The sequence below is a fragment of the Cervus canadensis genome, chromosome 8 (assembly GCF_019320065.1).
Source record: "Cervus canadensis isolate Bull #8, Minnesota chromosome 8, ASM1932006v1, whole genome shotgun sequence".
NCBI classification, from domain to species: domain Eukaryota; kingdom Metazoa; phylum Chordata; class Mammalia; order Artiodactyla; family Cervidae; genus Cervus; species Cervus canadensis.
In genome coordinates, this window is record NC_057393.1 from 62,994,683 (window position 1) to 63,019,116 (window position 24,434).

General features: G+C 40.7%; 1 long non-coding RNA gene across 4 annotated transcripts in view; it reads right to left on the reverse strand.

Moving 5' to 3' along the window:
- Nucleotides 1–5,237: 5,237 nt before the first annotated feature.
- Nucleotides 5,238–24,434, reverse strand: part of LOC122446635 — a 30,409-nt gene continuing 11,212 nt past the window's right edge. Inside the window, exons 3-7 of one of the 4 annotated variants that reach the window (XR_006270943.1) lie at nucleotides 22,617–22,797; nucleotides 19,889–20,002; nucleotides 14,867–15,010; nucleotides 14,582–14,707; nucleotides 5,238–5,546 (exon numbers count right to left, since the gene is read on the reverse strand). This is a non-coding gene — a long non-coding RNA (uncharacterized LOC122446635). Of the gene's footprint in view, nucleotides 5,547–14,581; nucleotides 14,708–14,866; nucleotides 15,011–17,095; nucleotides 18,634–19,888; nucleotides 20,003–21,038; nucleotides 21,080–22,616; nucleotides 22,798–24,434 lie in introns of those variants that run through there. The other 3 variants (XR_006270946.1, XR_006270944.1, XR_006270945.1) reach the window with 3 other exon arrangements.

The window sequence follows — 24,434 nt, forward strand, 5'->3', positions numbered from 1 at the left end:
GGAGTCTCTGCCATTGGACCATGAGGGAAGCCCCCCACTGTCTCTTTAATTGTTTGTATCCCCTCTAATGTGGAGCTCCTCAAGGGCAGACCATTTGTTGTTCACCATCAGATGCCAGTGAACAGTGTCCGGACATGACAAGCACTAAAGAACACTTGCTAAAAGCCAAATGAATGAATGAAAGAAACTCTTCCCACTCTGGGGCAAAAGGACATATCCAGAAGGTCCAGGATTTCTGTTTTTGTTCTTGTTTCCCAGACCTCACAGTGGGGCATCAGTGTCTCTGTTTTACCATTAGCTAAGGGCTGACCATATTATTATTTACTAGAAGTTTTATTTAAATAAACTTGCTCCTTTACTGAAATGTAGCCAAAAGGAAAATTTTATGTCAATATCATAAGCTGAAAAGCCAGTACCACTTGTCTTTGTTCATTAACATACATATTTGAATTGTTCCAAATTTAAAAAAAAAAAAAGATTCTTAAAGAACTATTTCAAAAAAATAAAATGAACCCCCTAAAAATAGATTCCTTTGTGTATCCCCTAAAGTGATCTTGGGTACCAAATTTTGGGAAATATTACTTTTCATGCAGCATTCTTCCACATTCAACACACTGGCCATTTACATGACATATGAGAATTTCTGATTTTTCCTGTCCTCCTTCCCCAGGATTGAAATGCTATGTCCTATGAAAAATAACATTTTTTTTTTGGTTTCACCTAATTTGAATTTATTGGGGTCAACTCAGGATGGTGCAGTAGAGCCCACCAGGCTTTGGTGCCCAGATACGCATTCTGCTGCCCTTGGGGGCTTGCCCCTTGATTGTTCTTATTTCATTGCACTCCTTTGGTGCTTACCCCTGGGTGAAGTTGCCATGACCTGCCTCTGAGCACATGAGATTTTTAAGATTTCTAAATCTGATTACCCAGAAAGATCAAGATAAGGACTCAGATGAATACTTGGACTCACTGGGGGGAACATTCATTATTATGTACCATGTCATTGTTTCCAATTAGCCCTGGATTTGTGTTTTATGTTATGGAACATAAAGTATCTCTAAACATGCTAAGAGGATATTTTCTTATACAATATCTTTCATAATTATATCATTGCTGCTGATTTATAATTTCCATTACACACAAGTTTGCTGAGAGGTTCATAACTCTGCTTTAGTTTCCATAAAGTGCCTTTTTGGCAGGTGGATTGTTGAACTGGATGCAAATCCTATCTCTATATTAAGTGAAAACTTGTTAAGTCACTTTATTTAGATCAAGGAGAGATTTTGATCTGTTTTTGGAGAGGGTACAGACACTTTTTGATCTCTCCAGTTCAGACAGTTACAGAAGGCTGTTTTACAAAGAGAAACTCAGGAGGTTTGCGTTCGTTCACAGGGATAAGGAATGCCGAACACTGGAAGGCCCTCCTCCTTCTGGCATGCTGAGGAGCAGAACTGCGGGGCCACAGGGAGCTTAGCATCTGTTCTGTGCTCTGCCAGGGAAGAGCCGAAGCCTGGCTTAACTGGGTCCTCCACCTGGGGTCCTGCCCTTCGTTCTGCCTCCACTTCCTGGCCCTGGTCACCATAGTTCAGTTCTGGCATGGAATGGCCACAGCATCATTAGTCCTTGCCTCTTGCATAATTTGTTTGGAAAATCTCTGAGGTCTTTGTGAGAGGGACAGAGCCTCTGGCCAATCAAAGTGTCTGGTTACTCTGCCAGTGTCCCAAACTGACAAGTGACTGTGGCAAATAAAACACAGTCACTAATCATGAAATATAAAATCTTAAAATTCCATCGAGGAAATTCCCCAGAAGTCAAGTGGTTAGGAATCCATGCTCTCACTGCTGAGGGTCCAGGTTCAATCCCTGGTTGGGGAACTAAGATCCCATAAGCCATGAGGCATGATAAAAAAAAAAAAAACCAAATAAATAAAAAAATAAAAATTCCATCCAGACTTTGAAAGACTACAAGCCAGAAGGATTTTTTTTTTTTTAGGGGGCCAGTGATGTCAATGATAAAGTGGTTTTCTGCTTTCCTCATGTAGGTCTTAAGTGGGTGAGAAGGGGAAGGTGCCTCTTGACACCTTCTGTTTGAACCTGTCCTTTTGTGCACTTTTGTTCCTGGGTGACAGCAGCTCAGTGACCACACAAAAGAGCAGAGATACTGCCTGCGATCTGAGTCGTACCTCTGTGCTCACATTTTGGTGTTCCCACAGAGTAATTTCTATGAAGAAGAATTCGCACTTTGCTCATTAACACACTAGTGATTCCTTCTCCCAACTCTAGACGCCAATGACCAATGTGTCCGGAGGCCATGTTTACGTGGGCTGGTGCCTTTCGTCATTCTGTTTCATCTTCCTGGAAAATCCACTCCCTGTTTTCAACTGCACATCTCAGATGCCATCTTTTTCAAGTTGGTGTTCCATCTCTCCCTACCTTAAACACCCATAGCACTCTGTGAGTTTCTTCTAGTGCTTCCCTGACTCTGATACTGGAGTTCTGTGTGGCCTGCGGTCTCTCCCCACTGGGCTGCGTGCACCCTGAAAACAGGACCCGTGTTCTCTCACATCCTGTATCACAACCCCCATCTCCGCCCCCAGAGGGCTGAGTACATTATTTGTTGAGTTAAGCCAAATTGCATCTATCTTTGTTTTCCTGTTTTCTACAAATTGCATCTATCTTTGTTTTCCTGTTTTCTATTTTTCCCTCCTATTGAAACCTTAGCTTCAGTCATCACTAGTTCCTAGATATACCTTCTCTTTCTCCTCATCTACCTCTTCATTTGTTGAGCATTTATCTTGTGCCTTCTAAGTGTCAGGCACTGGACTAGGTACTGGGGGGTGGGGAGAGGAAGTGTCACAGTGAACAAAACACTGTTTCAGGTGCCAAGGAGCCCTGGTCCAAGGAGAGGGATGGAGGTGGGTGGGGAAGGCAGACTTCAAGAGGGCTGCAGATGCAACTGAGGGAAGCCAGGGAGGGTTTCTTGGGGTGCCATGTCTAAGCTGAGACCCCCTGGCATGCTCATGTATTCCCTCTGCCTGGACATACCCTTCAACCCCTGGGACCAAATCCATATGGCTGCCTTCTTCTCCATACCCTTGTCCTGGTCCTCTGACATCTTGATCTCTCTTTTCAGTGTCTGAGGCCATTGGCATTTGTCCTTGACAATTTTTCCTCATTTTTCCTGGCTTAGTTCTCAGCTCAATGCAGATGACTTCTGAACGTGTCTCTAAGCCCATCTTTCTTGCCTGAACTACATCGCTACCTGCCTGTGGATCCAGCGCTCTGGAAGTTCTGCTTTCTCAAACTTTGGCACATTTAGAACATGGTATTTTCCTTTTGAATCCCAGTTCCTGAGACAATCAGAGGTCTTGGGCTGGAGCTGGGGAGAATGCAGGCCTTTTTTTTTTTTTGTCTTTTTACATAACCTGATATAAAGTTTGCCCTCGTCATGTTCTCCCTCTTAAGATGTTCTTAGTGGTAGTGGAAGTACAATGGCTGAGCTCAACCACTGAATTATGAGTATGAGACCCTTCCAAGATCTCTTTCCCTTTGTTATGTGATTGGTAATGTTTCTGACAACAGCTGTTTCCCCAGCCTGGGCCCTAGGATGAGGACACGTGGGGCAGTAGCCCCAGCCAGCTCATGACAGACATGTAGATGGAGTAGAACTAATCTTGTTGTTATAAACTACTGAGATTTGGGTTGCTGGCAACATACCTTATCCTGACTAGCACCCTGCTGTGTGGAGTGAAGTCTTATTTAGCACCTTTTCTATTTCAAGCATGCATTTGGGTTTTATAATAGCTCCCATATCCATGTCCATGAACTTTGTAGATGAAATTCCCTAAAGCAATAGGTTTCTCTTTAAACAATGGTTGAAAATATATACTCATTGATGTCACTTGTTTTACACAAACTCTATCTAGCTCAGCTGGTAAAGAATCCACCTGTAATGCAGGAGATCCCAGTTCAATTCCTGGGTCGGGAAGATCCCCTGGAGAAGGGGTAGGCTACCCATTCCAGTGTTCTTGGGCTTCCCTTGTGGCTCAGCTGGTAAAGAATTCGCCTGCAATGCAGGAGACCTGGGTTCAATTCCTGGGTTGAGAAGATCCCCTGGAGAAGGGTAAGGCTACCCACTCCAGTATTCTGGCCTGGAGAATTCCATGGACAGTCCATGGAGTGACAAAGAATCAGACATGACTGAGTGACTTTCACTTTCACTAACCTTTGTGAAGGGCTTCCCAGGTGGCGCTAGTGGTAAAGAACCTGCCTGCCAATGCAGGAGACAAAAGAGACATGGGTACGATCCCTGGGTTGGGAAGATCCCCTGGAGGAGGGCATGGCAACCCACTCCAGTATTCTTGCCTGGAGAATCCCATGGACAGAGGAGCCTGGAGGGCTACAGTCCATGGGGTCGAAAAGAGTCAGACATGACTGAAGCAATTTAGCACAAAAACATGCAACCTATGTGAAATCAGAGTAGGTTCCACACTTAATGAGTAAATGCATTAGGCAGGAGCTACACTTACTGTCGAGTTTGCCTTAAACTGCAGCTGTCTCTGCTGTCACACCACACACTCTATCCCATGCTCTGTTCCGAGTTTGCATCCATAGCACACAGAACCGGGTGGCAGCCTCGGGCTTTTTCGTGTCTGCTGTCATTCACTTTGACAAGTCAGAAGTGGCATTTCGATTGGTGTCAGCCCCTCCAATCTCTCTCATTCCTGTTCCAACCTGCCACCAGTTCCAACCTGCCACCAGAGTTCCAAGCTAGAAGAGCTCCTAACGGTCACACTCACACCTCTCAAACTGCAAGACAGAGAAAGGAAAACCAGGTGGGCCCACTTCTAAGTGGCAGAGGACAGACACCTCGATTCCAGACAAGGTCAGTCCTTGCAGGTCCTATTTCCTCAGCCCTGGAGACTGCTTCCTTTGCCTAAGGCTGGGTGGCTGACTCCCCCATCTTCAGGGCTAGTCCTCCTAGTATGTAACCCAGTCCCTGAGATTTAAAATTGCAACCAGCTCCTCATTGCATCTTCCTTGCCTTACATCTTTCCTCCATAGCCTTTAGTTCCTTATAACATCCATCAGTCAGTTCAGTCACTCAGTCATGTCTGATCCAGTCACCATTTACTAATTATTGTGTTTATTCTTTATTTTCCTCCACAAAAGCACTGAAATTTTTGTCTTTTGCGGGGAGGGTTGGTCTTTATTCTGAGTAAACAGAACAGTGGCTGGCACACAAAAAAAGATGCTTAATGAATATTTGTTGACTGAGTGAACAGAGTGGGGCCGGGTACCTGTGATTTTGACGGGATCCCCGAGTGAAGCAGAGCGGGGTAGAGAACTACCGGCCCATAGTCCCCAGTTCACTGGTGATGTGTAGTAGTTCTTGCTCTTTTCTTGACAAGGGCCTAAGTGGCCAAGCATGTTCTGGCTTATTCCTGCTTGTCAAGGACAGCATTCCTCCCACAGCTTTGGCAGAGCAAGGAAAGAGAGTTGGTTCTATGGGAGCCCGTGATGACTGCTTTTCTCAGTGCTTGTATTCTAAATGGACACATACCAAAAAAGAACACAGATCATGGTGATAGAGAATAACTCTTAGTGACTAGTAAGTTTGGAATGGAAGTAGAGAATGCATTTTTTTCTCCTAGTTAAATTTTTGGAGCAGAGGTCTCCCTGGCTTCCTGAGGCTGTCAGGAGAGCTTCTGATGCCTATTGTAGTATTGTTCTCGTTCCAAACATTTGAGTAGCAAAGGAGACACAGTGTCATGACATCATCTGTCCTTTGCAAGAGAAGACACATCATAGTTGGCAAGCACATAGACTCTATTTATAAAAACACTTTACTTAGATATGACTGACATGTAAAAGAAGCTGTACCTACTGATGTATACAACGCATTGAGTTTGGGGATAAATATACACCCCTAAAACCGTCACAACAATCTAAGCCATAGGCATATCCATTGCTTCCCAAAGTTTCCTCTCACCCCCCTTACTTTATTATTATTATTTCTGTGGTAAGGACACTTAATATAAGATCTATCCTCTCAGCAATTTTTTTTTTATTTTTTAATTTTTTTATTAGTTGGAGGCTAATTACTTCACAACATTTCAGTGGGTTTTGTCATACATTGATATGAATCAGCCATAGATTTACACTTATTCCCCATCCCGATCCCCCCTCCCATCTCCCTCTCCACCCGATTCCTCTGGGTCTTCCCAGTGTACCAGGCCCTCCTCTCAGCAATTTTTGAGTGTAGAATATTGTTAGCAGTAGGCACTATGTTGTGTGGATTTCCAGAACTTATCTTCATAACTGAAACTTTGTACCCTTTGACCATCACCTCCCTATTTACCCCTCTTTCCAGCCCCTGGCAGACACCATTTGACTCTGTGCTGGCTTAGATGGTAAAGAACCCACCTGCAGTGCAGGAGACCCAGGTTCAATCCCTAGGTCAGGAAGATCCCCTGGAGAAGGGAATGGCTATCCACTCCAGTATTCTTGCCTGGAGAATTCCATGGACAGAAAAGCCTGGCGGGCTACAGTGCAGGGGTCACAAAGAGTTGGATACGACTGAGTGACTAACACTTTCACTTCTTCTACAAGTTTGGCTCTCTTAGATTTCAGATATAAGTGATACTATATGGTATTTGTCTTCCCCTGTTGGGCTTATTTCACTTACCATAATGTTGTCATAAATGGCTCCCTTGGGTGAACAATATTCCTTTAGATGTATATACCACATTTAATAATCTATTCATCCATTGATGGACATTTAGATTGGTTTCATATCTTAGCTATTGTGAATAATGTTGTAATGAACGTGAAAGTGCAGGTATCTCTTTGAGATGCACATAGACTCTGAAAAAACCTTTAAATTCTTTTTAGTGTTTTTAAAGAGTACCGTTTGTTCATATTTTTTGGTCTGATTTGTACTAGTCTTGTATATTTGTAATCTGTTTTCTGTTTTCCATATTCATTCCTTGTGTGTGTATGTCCTTAGTCACTCGGTTGTGCCCGACTCTTTGCAACCCCATGGACTGTAGCCCGCCAGGCTCCTCTGTCCATGGGGATTCTCCAGGCAAGAATACTGGAGTGGGTTGCCATGCCCTCCTCCAAGGGATCTTCCCAACCCATATATAGGCGGATTCTTCTCTACCATTTGAGCCACCAGGAAAGCCCAAGAATACTGGAGTGGGTAGCCTATCCCTTCTCCAGAGGATCTTCCTGACCCAGGAATCGAACTGGTGTCTCCGGCATTGCAGGTGGATTCTTTACCAGCTGAGCAACCTGGGAAGCCCATATTCATTCCTTAATTTTTCTTTAATCAATAGATAATTTCTTAGAGCAGTTTTAAATTTATACTAAATTCAGCAGATAGTAGGGAATGTTCCCATATATCCTCTTCCAGCACACACAGCTTCCCTTACAATTAGCCTCTTGCATTAATGTGATATACTTGCTAAAACTGATAAATAAGTATTGATACATTATTATAAACTGAAGTACATAAATTACATTAAGGTTCACTCTTTATGTTGTATATTTTCTATGGGTTTTGACAAATGCATAATATCATGCATCTACTATTATGCCATCATAGAGAATAATTTTACTGCCTTAAGAGTCTCCTGTGCCCCACTCATTTCTTCTCTCCCTTCCACCCCCAAACTCCTGGCCACCACTGATCTTTTTACTGTCTCTGTGTGTGGCAATGAAGTTACTCAGTCGTTTCGACTTTTTGTGACCCCAGAACTGTAGCCTGCCAGGCTCCTCTGTCCATGGGCTTTTCCAGGCAAGAATACTGGAGGGATTTGCCATTTCCTTCTCCAGGGGATCTTCCCAACCTAGGGATCGAACCCGGTCTCCCACACTGCCGGCAGACTACCATCTGAGCCACCAGGGAAGTCCCTCCTGTCTCTAGAGTTTTGCCTTTTTCGTAATGTCAAATAATTGGAATCATATACTATGGTGCCTTCTCCAATTGGCCTCCCTTACTTAGCACCATGTATTTCAGGCTGTTTCATGTTCCTTTTTTGAGGCTTGATCAGTCATTTCTTTTTATCATTGAATACTATTCCATTTTACAGATTATTGTAATTTATCTGCTCACCTTTAGAAGAATAGCTTGGTTGCTTTTAGCTTGTAGCAATTATGAGTAAAGTTGCTATAAACATTCATGTGCAGATTTCTGTGCAGACAGTTTTTAGCTCATGAGGTTAAATACCTTGGAGTTTGATTGATGGATAGTATGGTAAGACTATGTTTAGCTTTGTAAGAAAATGTCAAACTGTATTCCCAAGTGGCTATACCATTTTGCATTCCCACTAACAATGAATCACAGTTCTTATTTCCCTACATCCTTGCTAGCATAGCATTTAACACTGTCTGTTCTTTGGATTTTGGTCATTTTTAAAGGTGTGGAGTTGTTTAATTTGCACTCTCTAGTGACATATGATACTGAGCATCTTTTTACATGCTTATTTTCCATTTGCATAACTTATTTGGTGAGGATCTGTTCAGATCCTTCAATTATTTTTAAACTCAGTTGTTTGTTTTCTTATTGTTGAGTTTTAAGAGCTCTTTGCATATTCTGGATATAATTCCATTCTAGGTTTGTGTTTTAAAGCTGTTAAAATATAACAACTTTATTGAGAGATAATTTGCAGACTTTATAATTCAACCTTTTAAAGTGTGTAATTTAATTGTTTAGTATATCTAGAATTGTGCAAACATAACCACAACCAATTTTAGAACATCATCACCTCAAGAAAAAACCCATGACTATTAGCAGTCACTCCCCATTTCCCCCCAACACCTCTGCCCTTAGGCAACCACTACTTTACTTTCTGTTTCTATAGAGTTGCCTATTCTGGACATTGCATATAAATAAAATCATATAATAGGTGATGTTTTGTGAATGGCCTCTCTCATTTAGCATAATTTTTAAGGTTCATCTGTGTTATAGCTTTTATCAATACTTTACTTTTTTATATGACTGAATAATATTCAATTGTATGGGTGTATCATATTTTGTTTATCATTCATCAGTTGATGGACATTTAGGTTTTTTCCACTTTTTGACTATTACGAATAAAGTTGCTGTGGACATTTGTGTACAACTTTTTGTGTGGACATACGTTTTCGTCTCTCCTGAATATATACCTAAGAGTGTAACTTCTGGGTCATATATGGTAACACTATGTTTAACTTTCTGAGGAACTGCCAAACTGTTTTCCAAAATGGCAGCACAATTTAACATACCACTATCAACATGTGAAGATTTCAATTTCTCCATATATTGTCAAAACTTATTACTGTCCATCTTTTTATTAAGGTCATCTTAGTGTGAAGTGGTATCTCATTGTGATTTTGATTTGCATTTCCTAATGACTAATGATGTTGAGTATCTTTCCATGTATTTCTTCAGCATTTGTATGTCTTTTCTGGAGAATTATTCTCTTTCCATTTTTAAGATGAGTTGTTTTCTTTTTGTTATTTAGCTGTAAGAGTTATTTATATATTCTGGAGACTAGACCATTATCAGATCTACAATTTGGAAACATTTTTTCTCATTTGCTGCATTGCCTTTTTACTTTCTCTTTGAAGCACAAAAATTTTTAATTTTGAAGAAGTCTAATTTGTCAATTTTCCTTTTGTGGCTTGTGCCTAACCCAAAGTCTTAAAGATTAACACCTATGTTTTTTTATAAGAGTTTTATAGTTTTAAACTTTACATTTAGGTCAGTGATCGATTTTGAGTTAATTTTTACATGTGGTACATGAGAGGAAGGGGTTCAATTTCATTCTTTTGGATGTGAATATCCAGTAACCCCAGGATCATCTGTTGAAATGACAGCATGTAGACTCTTAATGAAAAAGCGAATGTTACATTTGAAAGAGGAAGAAGAAAACTTAGCCAGCTCTTCTGACTTCATGTTCTCCTTTGGGGCCACCTGATGAATAGTCATTCTGTAGTCAAGTGCTGTGGTGGCCATGACCAACTGACCCCATCTTTCAAGGCTCATCTCCTCTATTTCACACCAATTTCCTTCATTTTCTAGTGCACTTAGAACAGAACAGAATCTCCATGAAAGGTCCTTATAGGTCTAGCCTGACCCAGTCTTTGAGTATTTCTCGTGGAATCCTGGATAAACTGCTGCCCTCCCTCTGTTTAGATACCTCCTAGTAAGAGGAAACTCACTAGTTTCTAAGTTATAAAGTTCAACTGGTGGACGGCTTGATAATGATAATAAAAGCAACAACAACACCTACAACTATTTTTTAAGCCCTTTCATTTTTTTTATTTTTTATTTTTTTTATTAGTTGGAGGCTAATTACTTCACAACATTTCAGTGGGTTTTGTCATACATTGACATGAATCAGCCATAGATTTACACGTATTCCCCATCCCGATCCCCCCTCCCCACCTCCCTCTCCACCCGATTCCTCTGGGTCTTCCCAGTGCACCAGGCCCGAGCACTTGTCTCATGCATCCCACCTGGGCTGGTGACCTGTTTCACCATAGATAATATACATGCTGTTCTTTCGAAACATCCCACCCTCACCTTCTCCCACAGAGTCCAAAAGTCTGTTCTGTACTTCTGTGTCTCTTTTTCTGTTTTGCATATAGGGTTATCGTTACCATCTTTCTAAATTCCATATATATGTGTTAGTATGCTGTAATGGTCTTTATCTTTCTGTAAGCCCTTTCATTCTGATGATACATCATATTTTAATTCTTATAACAACCACGCTCTTGTTTTCCTGTTGCAGCAACCCTGGAAGCAATGGTTGGAAATGGTGGAGCTATAAGGTGAAGGGTGTCTAGATGCCTAAACTCACTGTAGGGCAAAGAGCTACTTTGGCCTGCATTTAACCTGCGTGAGCAAGATGCAAATTTCATGTTAGACCTCTGAGACTTCAAGGTTGTTTTTTTCTTGTAGTGTAGACTAATCCCATCCTGAGTGTTAAAGCTGAGTACTGTAACTGCTTCCATTTATTTTCCTCTTGATAAGAGTTCTGCCTTCTAGGGTTATACAGGTGTACACAAGCATATGCCACTTAATCTCAGTTTCTGATACTTGCCATATTGTTTTATTTGTTATTGTCTCCTGTGTGCTGATCTCATGGCACTGATTAGTTATAATCTCCTTAGCAGGTCAGAGATTATGTTTTATATTTCTTCTTTATCCTGGCTGCTCTAGGCACAAAATTAGTGCTAAAGCAGTGCTAGTTAACTGTTGAATCTAATTACCCATGAAAAACTATTTGTATTTACTCTGGTTTTAAAAGGTTAATATTAATTAAACTTTTAAATTCAGTTGAAGGCTTTATTCTAAGTCTAGCACATTTTAGTGATTACTTTAAAAATAATAATTTGGTCCCATTTATAGATTCTGTTAAATACTTTCAACTATTTAAAACAGCATTTATAAATGTAATATACTCTATTTCCTTTTAAAAGTACTTCAATTATTTAACTGATAAACCCTTCCAAGTACCTAAGTAACTTTTTATAAATCTAATAAATTAAACAAATAGATATGGTGAACTTAATTCTTCTGAAATGTTTCACTACTATATATAAACTTGGTAAGATTTCTACTTAAAAATTATAAATCTAATCAATTACCTGATTACACATTTTTAACACAAACACGAACCTACAGAAAGGCTGAAAGTACAATTTAAAGAACTTTTTTCCAAACCATTTGAGAGTAAGTTGCCAATCTTATATCCCATCACTTCTGAATATTTAGTGTTTTTTTCTACAAACAAGGACATTCTCCTGTGTAACCACAACAGAGCCATTAAAATCAGGAAGTGAATACTAATATATTTACCATTAACTCCTCAAACTTTGAAAGAATTTTGTCCATAATCTTAATGATGTCCTTTATAGCATGCAAATCAAACTCAGAATCATGTGTTCATTGCTAGCCCTAGAATCATTTCTTCCCCTGCAGGGCTCCCCGCTCATCCTGCTGGGGCTCTGATGCTTTGCTTTGGACCACTGCAGCCCCTCACTCTTTCTGAAAGCACGGCCAATTCTCATTAGAGGTAGTTGTGCCCTATAAAGTTGGCATACACACTGAATTAGTGAACTACTCTTCAGGGAAATACAGAATTAGGTTCCCGAGAGCCTCTGGTCATAATGGTTTGTCACCTGATCCATACATACCTAGTTTTATGTGTATTTCTGTTTAAAGTACTTTATTTAATAGATACTGTTGATTCACTAACATTGAACTCACAACCAATGGCACTATAAGCCATTCTTGCATGAAGTTTCTCTGTGAGGCACATCAGAGCCTTCTTGCTCTTAGGAAGAGTGGACAGCACTTCAGGACTACACTCGAGGAAACGACCATTTTAAAGAGAGAAAACAGCAACAAAGGAGTAATGTAAAAAGTTGGCACTTAATACAGCCAGAAAGGACACTTATTTGGAGTCGAAAGCTGAAACAAGGAGGCATCGCACCAACTTGCTCAGCCTCAGCTGAAGTGAGCTTGTGGTGACTCAGACTTTTCACCTCTGTAACCACTCGCCCAGGCTCACAGGAGCCAGCTGCAAAGCACTTCCCAAGCCCACGTTCTGAGCCTCCACCAAGTAGTTTGAAATTGACCATGGTGGGTATATTTACACCACAGAAATCTGCAAATGCTACAAGCCAGGGCTTTTTTTGGAGAATTAGTTGTTAAGCTTTAACCATCACACCACGGCTGGAACCCCATTTATAGCTGCGATATTGATAACTTCAATACCCCAAAAGGGACAGCTCACGTAGCCAGAGACCCTTCCAGCCCCTACTCACAAAAGTCTCCAACCCTTCTATCACTTGTGCGGATACTGCATTTCTTTGTCTCAAAACAGTAGTCCCCAACCTTTTTGGCACCAGGGACAGACTTTGTGGAAGACAATCTTTCCAGGGACTGGGGTTTGGGGGGATCGTTTCAGGATACTTCAAGCGCATTATGCTTATAGTGCACTTTATTCTAATGTAACGCTGTTGCTGATCTGACCAGAAGTACTGGTCCACGGTCCAGAGGTTGGGGACCCTGTCTTAAAATATGTAATCTTTGGAACTCCCTGGTGGTCTAGTGGTTAGGGGCCTTCCCTGGTGGCTCAGATAGTAAAGAATCCGCCTACAATGTAGGAGACCCTGGTTGGATTCCTGGGTCCGGATGATCCCCTGGAGAAGGGATGGGCTACCCACTCCCATATTCTTGGGGTTCCCTGGTGGCTCAGCTGGTAAAGAATCTGCCTGCAATGCGGGAGACCTGGGTTCAATCACTGGGTTGGGAAGATCCCCAGTATTCTTGCCTGGAGAATTCCCATGGATTCTCCTCCCCAAGAGGGGCCTGGTGGGCTACACTCCATGGGGTTGCAAAGTGTCAGACATAACTGAGTGACTAAGCACAGCACAGCCCAGCCAGTGGTGAGGACTTCACGCTTCCCACTGCAGGGGGCACGGGTTTGATCCCTGTCGGGGAACTAAGATCCTATATACTGCATGGTTTGGCCAAAAAAAAGTAACCTCAACTCTAAAGATTTAATTTGATGGATTCCCATCTTCTTTCACCTTCCTAGGACTGCATAACTCTTACAATTTATCTGATTGAGTAAATAAATAAAATCTGATTGAGTTTAGGCCATTTTTCTCAGCTTTGTCCCATTCAGTCATGACCTTAAGGTCATTATACTTCCCCACCCCCCTTTCCCCAGCATCCAGCCCGGAATCCTCATGTTATAAACTTTCCTCATTTCTTTTTTCCTGTTTAGGATCCAGATGAAGGCTCCTTTTGCAGACAAGCCCCCTGGCTTGACAGCTTGGAGCACAGGCAGCCCCTCCCCCACCCGCAGGTCTCCTTAAGCAGAGTGAGCCAGTCCCCTTAACACCTGGCACCAGCATGTGGACAAAGAACTCATGCTGTTGTGCTGAGCCTGGTGACTTAGGCTGTAAAACTGTAGCCCAAGTTGTTAAACCCAGATTCAGGTAGACAGCCAAACAGGGCCAAGGCTGCCCTGAATCTGGGTTTTGGCAGAGAGTTTCCCCATCTGTGGAGCCTTACTGTGGCCTTTCTCTCTAGGAGGCAATGCCAGTATAATTTATTGGGCCATAATTGTTGAAAGGAACAGTCCTTCAGGCCATTCAGTCAGGCCAAAAGTGTTTCTTTATCGAGCATTCTCAATGTTCTCAGCCTTGTGCTATGTGGGGGGGGGGTGTGTGTGTGTGTGTGTGTGTGTGTGTGTGTGTGTGTGTGTGTGTGTGTGTGTGTGTGTGTGTGTGTGTGTGTGTGTGTGTGTGTGTGTGTGTGTGTGTGTGTGTGTGTGTGTGTGTGTGTGTGTGTGTTGAGGGGAGACTCACAAAAAAAGGCCAAGATCCAGTCTGTCTTCTGTAGCTTACCAGTCAAGCAACAACAGAAAGCAGAACATGAGAAGGCCAGGTAAGTGGTAGAAACAGTAAATGCTAAAGAATTTAAAAGAAGAACTTCTCACAGTAGACTTGAATTTCACAGGGTTTGAAGGATGAATGGGATTTAGTCAGTGAATGGCAAGGTGAGGGCTTCTTACCTGGGAGATGAGCTCACAAAATGAGTACAAAAGGTCCTGGGACACATCCAGGGAGTGGCAAGTTGTAGGTACAGAGTTCCTAAGGTGGAGGCCCCTGGGGAAGTTCTCCTGATGGAAGAGCTGAAGCTGTGGGCAGATAGGAGGTGGGAGAGAACCTTAAATCACAGGCAAAGGAGTGTGAACTCCATTCTGCAAGAAAGAGGAAACGCTGAAAGTTTTCAAGGAGAGGAATAGCATGATTTGGTGTGTGTCATATGAAGGCAAAATTGAGATTGCAAATCTCACCATTGGAAGTATTTTCTCTAACAGGAGCTTTAACAATATGCCAAGGTTTCCAGGCTGAGGGGGTCACAAGTGAAGGACAAAGACTGGAGATGTTTCCGACTTCCAACTGTGCTCACTGGGTTGTTCTTATTGTCCAGTCACTATCTATAGTAGACATCAGATATAATAATGTGATTCATATTAATAACAAAGTATGAAGTATATAACCATAAAAGTAATAAGTGTAGGTAAAATGTATTGAACAATTCCTATGCACTAGACCCTGAGCTAAGCATCCTACAGGTACGATTTTGTAAAATACTTAACTCTCTGAAGTGGACACTATCATTACCCTCATTTTACTGAGAGAAAACTAAAGCACAGAGAAGTGAAGAAATTTGCCCAAAGTCACACAGCCAGGAAGTAGCAGGGGAAAGATGAGACCCCAGCAATGCCTGAACTCTTCCTACACTATATGTATTCCCTTCTGAAATGAAACACTTCCTCTATGGAGCAGTCCCCAGTGTATCTGGGCAAGATGGCAAATGAGGGCTGGATATCAATCCAGGTAGAAAAGACTTAGTAAGTGGTTGAAGGACCACGTTCAGAAGAGGGTTGGGGAATGAATTCAGAATGCCTCAGAGGGTAGTTTCTAGTGATGTCACAGGCTCTGACAGTTCAATTACTTCAGTGTGGAATGAATTAATTGATTACCAACTGATGGCCCACAGGACACCTGTTCTATAGATACCTTTATCCCATATGCTGGTAAAAAATAGAGTCTGTGTTTTGAAATCAGTAGACTAAAAAAAAAAAAAAATCCAGAATTCCAGATTCTAAAAGAAGCTGGTGATCAGGTCATAGTGTATTTGCATTCCTGTAGAGCAACAGTCAGCTGAAGTAAGTAGGAGCTGCTCCTCTGCCAAGGGACTCTTGTTCCCCTGTTCACAGAGCCCACATCACTCACAGAGTGTACAGTTAAAACCAGCCCCATTGATCCACTCCTGGGCCTCTACAGGTATGTGACTTTTGAAGTCCTGATGACAGATGCTTTCCCAAATTATCACAGATGAAGTGAAGGTGAGAGGGATAGCAAGAAAATGGATAAAAACATCAAGATCCAGAAAGATCTAGTTAACAGATGTGCATCTTTAATAGAGATAAACGTCTTGTAATTTTCTATTACAAGATAAACCTTTAATAGAGATAAATGTCTTGTAATTTTCTATTAAACTGACTGTATTAGTGGGGACACAGAGATATGGCTTAACAGTAGTACGCTTAAAAAAAAAAGCCCCACAAGTTTTAGCTGATGAAAGCCTCAATGTGAATCAATAGTATAATGTGAGTACCAGAAAAGGCTGTGATTTTAGGCTACATTAATAAAAGTATAGGACAAATATTTGGTTTCCCTGTAACAGGGATTAGATGTACTGCATAGCCTCCCAGGAAGAGTACAAATTAATTTCACAGAGTAGAGCCTAAGTGAGGAGAGACATTGGCCAGTGTTAGAAAGCTGCTCAAAGCCACTCAGAAACAGAAGAGCTGTTCCGGGGGTAGTGTGTTCCCTGGAAACTGGAGTGTTCAACATGAACAGAATGACCACTGGGTAAAAAATGGGGTAGCAAGAGAACCATCAGAGGATTCTGGGTCTTAAAAACAAATCTCAGGTCCATTTTGATGCTCAACATTCCATGATTCCAGGTACTAGATGTCTCTTTAAAGAAAGGAAAACGAGTATTAACCTATTTGTGCCATTTCATATGTGGGTGGGTGCTAGTTTAGAAGAAAGCACTGGTTAACTGTGAAAGCATATGGCAATATCTCTGAGAGCAAAGCAGGCGCTGCCCTAATATCATCTGAGGTCTTCAGATGTAAGTTGGGCTGAAGGTAGCATTTTGTTCCATCACCTAGGTTTGTGGGATGGCTGAACTTGCAATGGAGACATGACATACACTGAGGAGAAACACAGGTTTTGAAGAATTGACAGCTGCCATGTACAAACAGTTTGCCAGTCATTGCTGGGTGGGGGGTGGGGATGGGGGAGCTGCATAGTCTCAAACCAAATCTGGAAGTCTGCTCTCTGACAACACTTTGTAACCAGTGGGCTAGCAATGAGTCTGTAGTATCCAATGCACATAATCAGCACACAGGAGGTGATGCTCTACAGTGGAAAAGAACACAGGCTCTGGAGTCAGACAGCCTGGGTTCAAGGCAGGATCCAGGTTACTCATGTGTAAAATGAGGATAATAACACCTACGTACAGAATGATTTATATATATATATATATATGTGTGTGTGTGTGTGTATATATATATATATATATATATATATATATATATATATATAAAATGTGTCTGTATTTAGTAGATGATCAACAGAAAATAACCAAAGACTTATTTTTCTTTACAAATATTTTTAAGACCAGACTTATTTTTCTTTTTTCATTCTATTGTGGGTTTTTTCCTGTGAAGCAGCTTAGATTTTAGCAACTTTGGCACTTTGAAAAAACACATGTTGAGGAGACTAGATTGAGGGATTAGAAGATGTGAGTGCACATTATGGGTAGGATCAACCCACCACCCACATGCAGAGAGCACTAGCAATCTTAGGAAGAAACCCCTTATTCGCCACCTAACTCAATTATCTCCTGTAAGAGTCACCCCAGGAGGAATTTCTGTCACTGGCTCCTCAGAGTGTCACCCTTGGGTCCTCAAACAGCCAAGCACATCTCTAGCCAGTACTTTTTTCTTGCTGTTTCTTGTGCCTGAAACTCTTGCCTCAGATATGTGTGTGACTCAATCTTCATTCAAATATTGCCTTGTCAGAGGAAACTTGTCTAAGCAGTCTATCTAGGATAGCATCTTTCCCCTTGTCCTGATTTATCTCTCTTACCCTGAACACCACACGATACATGATGCAATTATTTATTACTGTTCCTGTCTCACTAAGTGTGTGCTCCATGAGAGCAGGGAGCCCATCCCCAGGACCTGGAACTTGTTGGTATGTATTAGGTCTCAAGGAACACTTTTTGGGTTGTGTGGTTTACAATGGCTTCCTGGATAGCTTTATTGCTTCCCAGAAAAGTTCTAACCTAAACCACCCCTGCGTTCACTCTGAGTAGTGGGTCTGTAGCCAAAGAGCAATTCCTAGACAGAGAACACCACACACTCGGCACTGGGACAGGCCTGTTTTGTGCTTGGCTCTTCTACCTTTTGCTTCTCTGCTGCTGCTGAGGCTAAACAGTAGCAGACAGAGACTGAGAACGGGAGCAGGGGCGCCTAAAAGAAGGAGACGCTGACTCACACAGTGGGGGTAGGGCCAAGGGCCCTACTTTTATAGAGCCACACAGAATAATCCTTCGTAACAGGCAGAACTTCCATCGTCTCTTCCAGTCGTCCAACTGTCTAGTACCACAGAGCTGGTAAAGCTGTTTATAAATAGGCTTTCATACCCAATCGAGGAAAGAGTCTACTTTTGACTGCACCACTGAAGGTAAGACTTGAATGTGTCTCATCAATATGCAGCCACTGCAGTTCATTCACGTGGAAGATCACGTTTACTCCTTTGGCCCTTTACAGGGCTGATTCCATTGAAGCAATTCTTCATCAGCAGTTCACATTCTATCTAAACTTGTATTTCAAAGCTGTGTTTGGCATAGAGATAAACTTAACTGGTTTGAAAGGTTGTTTTGTGTGTTGGCATTTGGCCTTGCTGGGCAGTGGGAGCTTTTGAACTGACAATTCAAACAGCTATCTTCTGATGGAAAGTGGTCACATGGATAGGGCTGTGGGTCAAATGAAGAAACATTTTTGGATTAATATGAATGGAATTTTTTTTTGCATGACATTGATTTTAAAAATCTGATAAAAGTAAGCAGCTCACAGGGTGGGGGAGTGAGGGCTGAAAAATAACATTTGGACTTTAGTAAGATAATTAACTCAGCACTCAGCTATATTATGTATCCTCCATTTGTCCTTCACAACTTGCAGCTTGTGCCACATGTGCAAGCATTTCTCCTTGTCACTAGGGCTTGCCGGCTCTGGGTACAGAGAACGGACAGTGAGTTCCCCCTGGAAACTCCTTTCCTTCAGGATGCAGGGTGGTGGAAATGTGGTGAAAATATGTGTTTGGTGATTCAGTGCATTTAATGCCCATTTACTGAACTATAAAAATGGCTGAGGCCCAGATAGGAGACAGGCGGAGATCATGACCTTTTATTAAGGACCTTCCGGCAGGTTATAAACCAACTCTGGAGCAAGCATACGCACCTGTTTCCGTCTTTGTGCCGTCTACCCTGACTCACTCAGTAAGATGGTAGGTTCAAGATTCATTCTCCTGGCCCTAGAAAGTGCCTGGCACAGGATACTCAATAATGGTTGCTTAAAAGAATTAAATGATCACAAAACAGAATTTCAGAAATGGAGGGACTTCAGAGATCGAGTCCAAGAACCTGATTTCATAGAGAAGTGTGTGAAGAGCTGAAATAATCTGCCGAAGATCCCATAAGGCTGACAGCCACCAACAATCAGGGCTTTTGGTTCCTTGCCAGACCTTTTTCCACTAGAAAAACAAACATTTCAGAACTGGAAGTGGTCTTGGCACTCATGAAAGCGCTTTATGTTTTGTGTGTCTGTGTGTAAATGTGAGTAAGTTCTGGGTCACAACTGATTTCTTTCAGCTTGTGGTATAAAAAAGAAAAAAAAAAGGAAGTTGTCTTTCTAATGTTCTTATTTTATAGATGAGAAGACTGAGGTCCAGAGTCAGGACTCATTCTCTAGGAACTAAACCTGGGGTTTTCCTGAGTCAAAGTGCCAGGCTCTCCAGAGCTTAGCCAAAGTGCCTGTTGGGCGGTGAGACTATGTCACCCCATCACAGTAAAACCCTCCACGAGGACCCTGAGCTGTGGCAGTGCTTAGCACAGTCAGTACTCAGAAAGTGTTTGCTGAATGAACACAGTACTAAGGGTATTTTGAGGTGGGCCATGTAAAGAACAGCTACAACATTACAATGTCAAAATACACTTTTAACAGAACACTTACATCTAAATGTGTTTCCAGCTATCCAGGCTGTGTACATTTATTTCAATATGCTGCTGCTGTTCAAAATCCTTCTGAAAGCTTTCCTTTGGCATTTCCTCCTGAGTTCTTGAAGTCCTATAAAACCAAGGTCTCATTACTTGAGAGCCACATCTTCTTTCTGACCTAAACACAACTTTTTTAGTAAAATTTCCTGTCATGTTCATCATATTTTATTTATTCAAAGATGTTTATTAAATGTATTTTGTAGGCCAGTATTACTGACTTCAACTCTGTATATGAGCAGAGCATATTCACTGAATGCCAGGCATTGTCTTTATAAGTACTTATAAATGATTTATTTCATCTCCCTCAACAACTTTAAAGGGTCAGTATAGAAACTGAGGCTTAGAGAGATAAAACTGATTGGCCTATGACACAAAGCCGGGAAGAGATGGATTTAAATCCAGGTCTGACTGTAGAGTTCAATGGCTTCAACATTCTGATATTTACCAAGTTAGAACATATCCTTCAACACAATTTTTAAGGGCTCTGTGGCATTCCATTGTACACATGGACTGATGTTCCAAAACAGCCTTCTTCTCTAGAACATTTCTATTATTTCCACTAATAATATTTAAAAAATTCTGTGATGAATATCCTTGGAGATAGATCTTTACATGTGTCCCTTGATCTTTTCTTCAGAAGAAAATTCTAGATACATGTTTTTAAGGCTTTTTAACTGCCTTCTGCAGTATATGAGGTCATTGCTTTCCAGTAGTTATATTATTTTAATTACTGTCAATTTGGGATATATGAAAAGATAACTTCAAATGTTTATTAGTGAGGAAAACATTTATTTTTTTCATTTGTATTCTAGTTTTGTGAACTGCCTTTTGTTGCATTTTTTAAAAATTGAGATATATGTCTTTTGCCTTTTGCTTTGCAAGTTTTTTTCTTGTTTTAATAATTTTATTTATTTATTTTATTTTTGGTTGCACTAAGTCTTTGTTGTTACACCCAGCCTTTCCGCAGTTGTGGAGCACAGGCTTACCATTGTGGTGACTTCTCTTGCAGAGCACGGGCTTCAGTAGTTGTGGCACATGGGCTTGGTGGCCTCACAGCCTGTGGGATCTTCCTCGACCAGGGATCAAACCTCTGTCTCCTGCATTGGTTGGTGGATTCTGTACCACTGAGCCACCAGCCCTGCAAGAGCTTTTAAAATTAAGGACGTGTCGCACAGAGTCAGACACGACTGAAGCGACTTAGCAGCAGCAGCGTTTGTCTACATTTCATACTGCCAACATTTTATCCTTGTTTGTGGTTTAGCTTTTCATTCTTTTAAATTAAATCTGTTTCAAAGTTTTTATGCAGGCAAATCTATGTATTTTTTATGATTTTTGCTTTGAAAAACATTTATGACTCAAAATTATATAGGCACTTTCTATATTTTCTAGTGATTTTCTTTAAGGTATTCTAAAAAATAACCCATATTTGAAAATTTATATTGATGATTGGTATGCAGTGGAAACTCTAGCTTAATTTTTCCAAATAGAAACCAACTATCCTAGAACTCTTTGCTTGAATAATATTTTCCCCCTCTGATTTTTAAATTGATATATCTCATTGGATTAAAGTATACAGCATAATGATTCAGATATGTAAATACTGCAAAATAATCACCACAATGAGTCTAGTTAACATTCGTCACCATAGGTACAGATTTTTTTTCTTCTGAAGAGAACTTTTAAGATTTACTCTCTTAGCAGCTTTCAAGTATGTAATACAGAATTACCAACTATAGTCAACATGCTGCAAATTACATCCCCATGACTTACTTATTTTATAACTTGAAGTTTATAAAGGTCTGTCTAGTCAAAGCTATGGTTTTTCCAGTAGTCATGGATGGATGTGAGAGCTGGACTACAAAGAAAGCTGAGCGTCAAAGAATTGATGCTTTTGAACTGTGGTGTTGGAGAAGACTCTTGAGAGTCCCTTGGACTGCAAGGAGATCCAACCAGCCCATTCTAAAGGAAATCAGTCCTGAATATTCATTGGAAGGACTGATGCTGAAGCAGAAACTCCAATACTTTGGCTACCTGATGCAAAGAACTGACTCATTAGAAAAGACCCTGATGCTGGGAAAGATTGAAGGTGGGAGGAGAAGGGGAGAAGAGAGGATGAGACAGTTGGATGGCATCACCCACTCAATGGACATGAGCTTGAGTAAGCTCTGGGAGTTGGTGATGGACAGGGAAGCCTGGCATGCTGCAGTCCATGGGGTCGCAAAGAGTTGGACATGACTGAGCGACTGAACTGATGATTGATGATACCTTTTAACCTTCTTAATCAATTTTACCCACTGCCACTCTACGTCTGATTTAAATGCTATTTTTATCATATACTAAACACATGTATATACTAATACTTAGGTCTGTTTCCTGGCTTTAAATTTTATTTTACTGATCTGTCTATTCTATGCCAAATCTTGCTTCATAACAAATTTAAGAATTAAAAAAGTAAAATATTAGTTTAAGGTGTACAACTTGTTGATATGATATTCATATATGGTGGAAAATTATCGCAATCAAGATAACTGACATAGTCATCACTTCACATAGTTACTTTTTTCTTTTCTCTTCTCTTTCTTTTCATTTTTGTGGTAAGAAAACCTAAGATCTACCCTCTTAGCAATTTCAAGTGTAAAATACAGTACAGTTAACTACAGCCACATTGTTATTCATGTATTTACCTTTTTTAATGTACCTTGGTAAAGTTTTGTTCTTTCCTTCAGGTAGATCTTCATGCATTTTAAGTTTCTTTTAAAGTTTATTCCCGGTGATATATATACATACATGTACATACATGCAAATATATATGTACACATATATACAGGGATACCGTGGAGATACTATGCATCCAGTTCCAGACCACTGTAATAAAATGAAAGTTACAATAAGTGAGCCACATAAATGTTTTTCATTTTCTGGTACATATAAAAGTTACATTTACATACTATAGTCTATTAAATATACACTAGTATCATATATAAAAATGCACATATCTTTATTAAAAATATTATTAAAAAGTGCTATCATCTGATCCTTGAGTGAGTAGTAATCTTTTTGCTGGTGGAGGTCTTGCCTTGATGCTCATGGCTGCTGACTGATCAGGGTGGTGGTTACTAAAAGCTGGTGTGACTGTGGTAATTTCTTAAAATAAGGCAACAACAAACTTTGTCACATCAATGGACTCTTCCCTTCACAAATAATTTTCTATAGCATCTGATGCTATTTGGTAGCATTTTACCCACAGTAGAACTTCTTTCAAAATTGAAGTCAATCTTCTCAAGCCCTGTTGTTGTTTTACCAAGTTTATGTAATAGTCTAAATCCTTTGTTATCATTTCAAGTTTTATCCATTAAGGTTTCATCATGAGGTTGCAGCAACTTAGTCGCATCTTTAGGCTCTACTTCTGATTCTAGTTCTCTTGCTATTTTCATCTGCAGTCACTTCCTTTATTGAAGTCTTGAACCCCTCAAAGTCATCCATGAGGGTACAAACCAAATCCTCTGAAACTCCTGTTAACGTTGATATTTTGACTTCTTCCCATGAATCACAATGCTTTTAATGGAATCTGAAATGGTGAATCCTTTCCAGAAGGTTTTCAGTTGACTTTGCCCACATCCATCAGAGGAATCATTATCTATTGCAGCTATAGCCTTACAAAATGTATTTCTTTTTTTTTTTTTTAATTTTTTTAATTATTATTATTTTTTTTTTCCAGTGGGTTTTGTCATACATTGATATGAATCAGCCATGGATTTACATGTATTCCCAATCCCGATCCCCCCTCCCACCTCCCTCTCCACCCGATTCCTCTGGGTCTTCCCAGTGCACCAGGCCCGAGCACTTGTCTCATGCATCCCACCTGGGCTGGTGATCTGTTTCACCATAGATAGTATACATGCTGTTCTTTTGAAATATCCCACCCTCACATTCTCCCACAAAGTTCAAAAGTCTGTTCTGTATTTCTGTGTCTCTTTTTCTGTTTTGCATATAGGGTTATCGTTATCACCTTTCTAAATTCCATATATATGTGTTAGTATGCTGTAATGTTCTTTATCTTTCTGGCTTACTTCACTCTGTATAATGGGCTCCAGCTTCATCCATCTCATTAGGACTGGTTCAAATGAATTCTTTTTAATGGCTGAGTAATATTCCATGGTGTATATGTACCACAGCTTCCTTATCCATTCATCTGCTGATGGGCATCTAGGTTGCTTCCATGTCCTGGCTATTATAAACAGTGCTGCGATGAACATTGGGGTGCACGTGTCTCTTTCAGATCTGGTTTCCTCAGTGTGTATGCCCAGAAGTGGGATTGCTGGGTCATATGGCAGATCTATTTCCAGTTTTTTAAGAAATCTCCACACTGTTTTCCAATCAGAGCAGAAAAAGAAGTAAAAGGAATCCAGATAGGAAAAGAAGAAGTAAAACTCTCACTGTTTGCAGATGACATGATCCTCTATATAGAAAACCCTAAAGACTCTACCAGAAAATTACTAGAG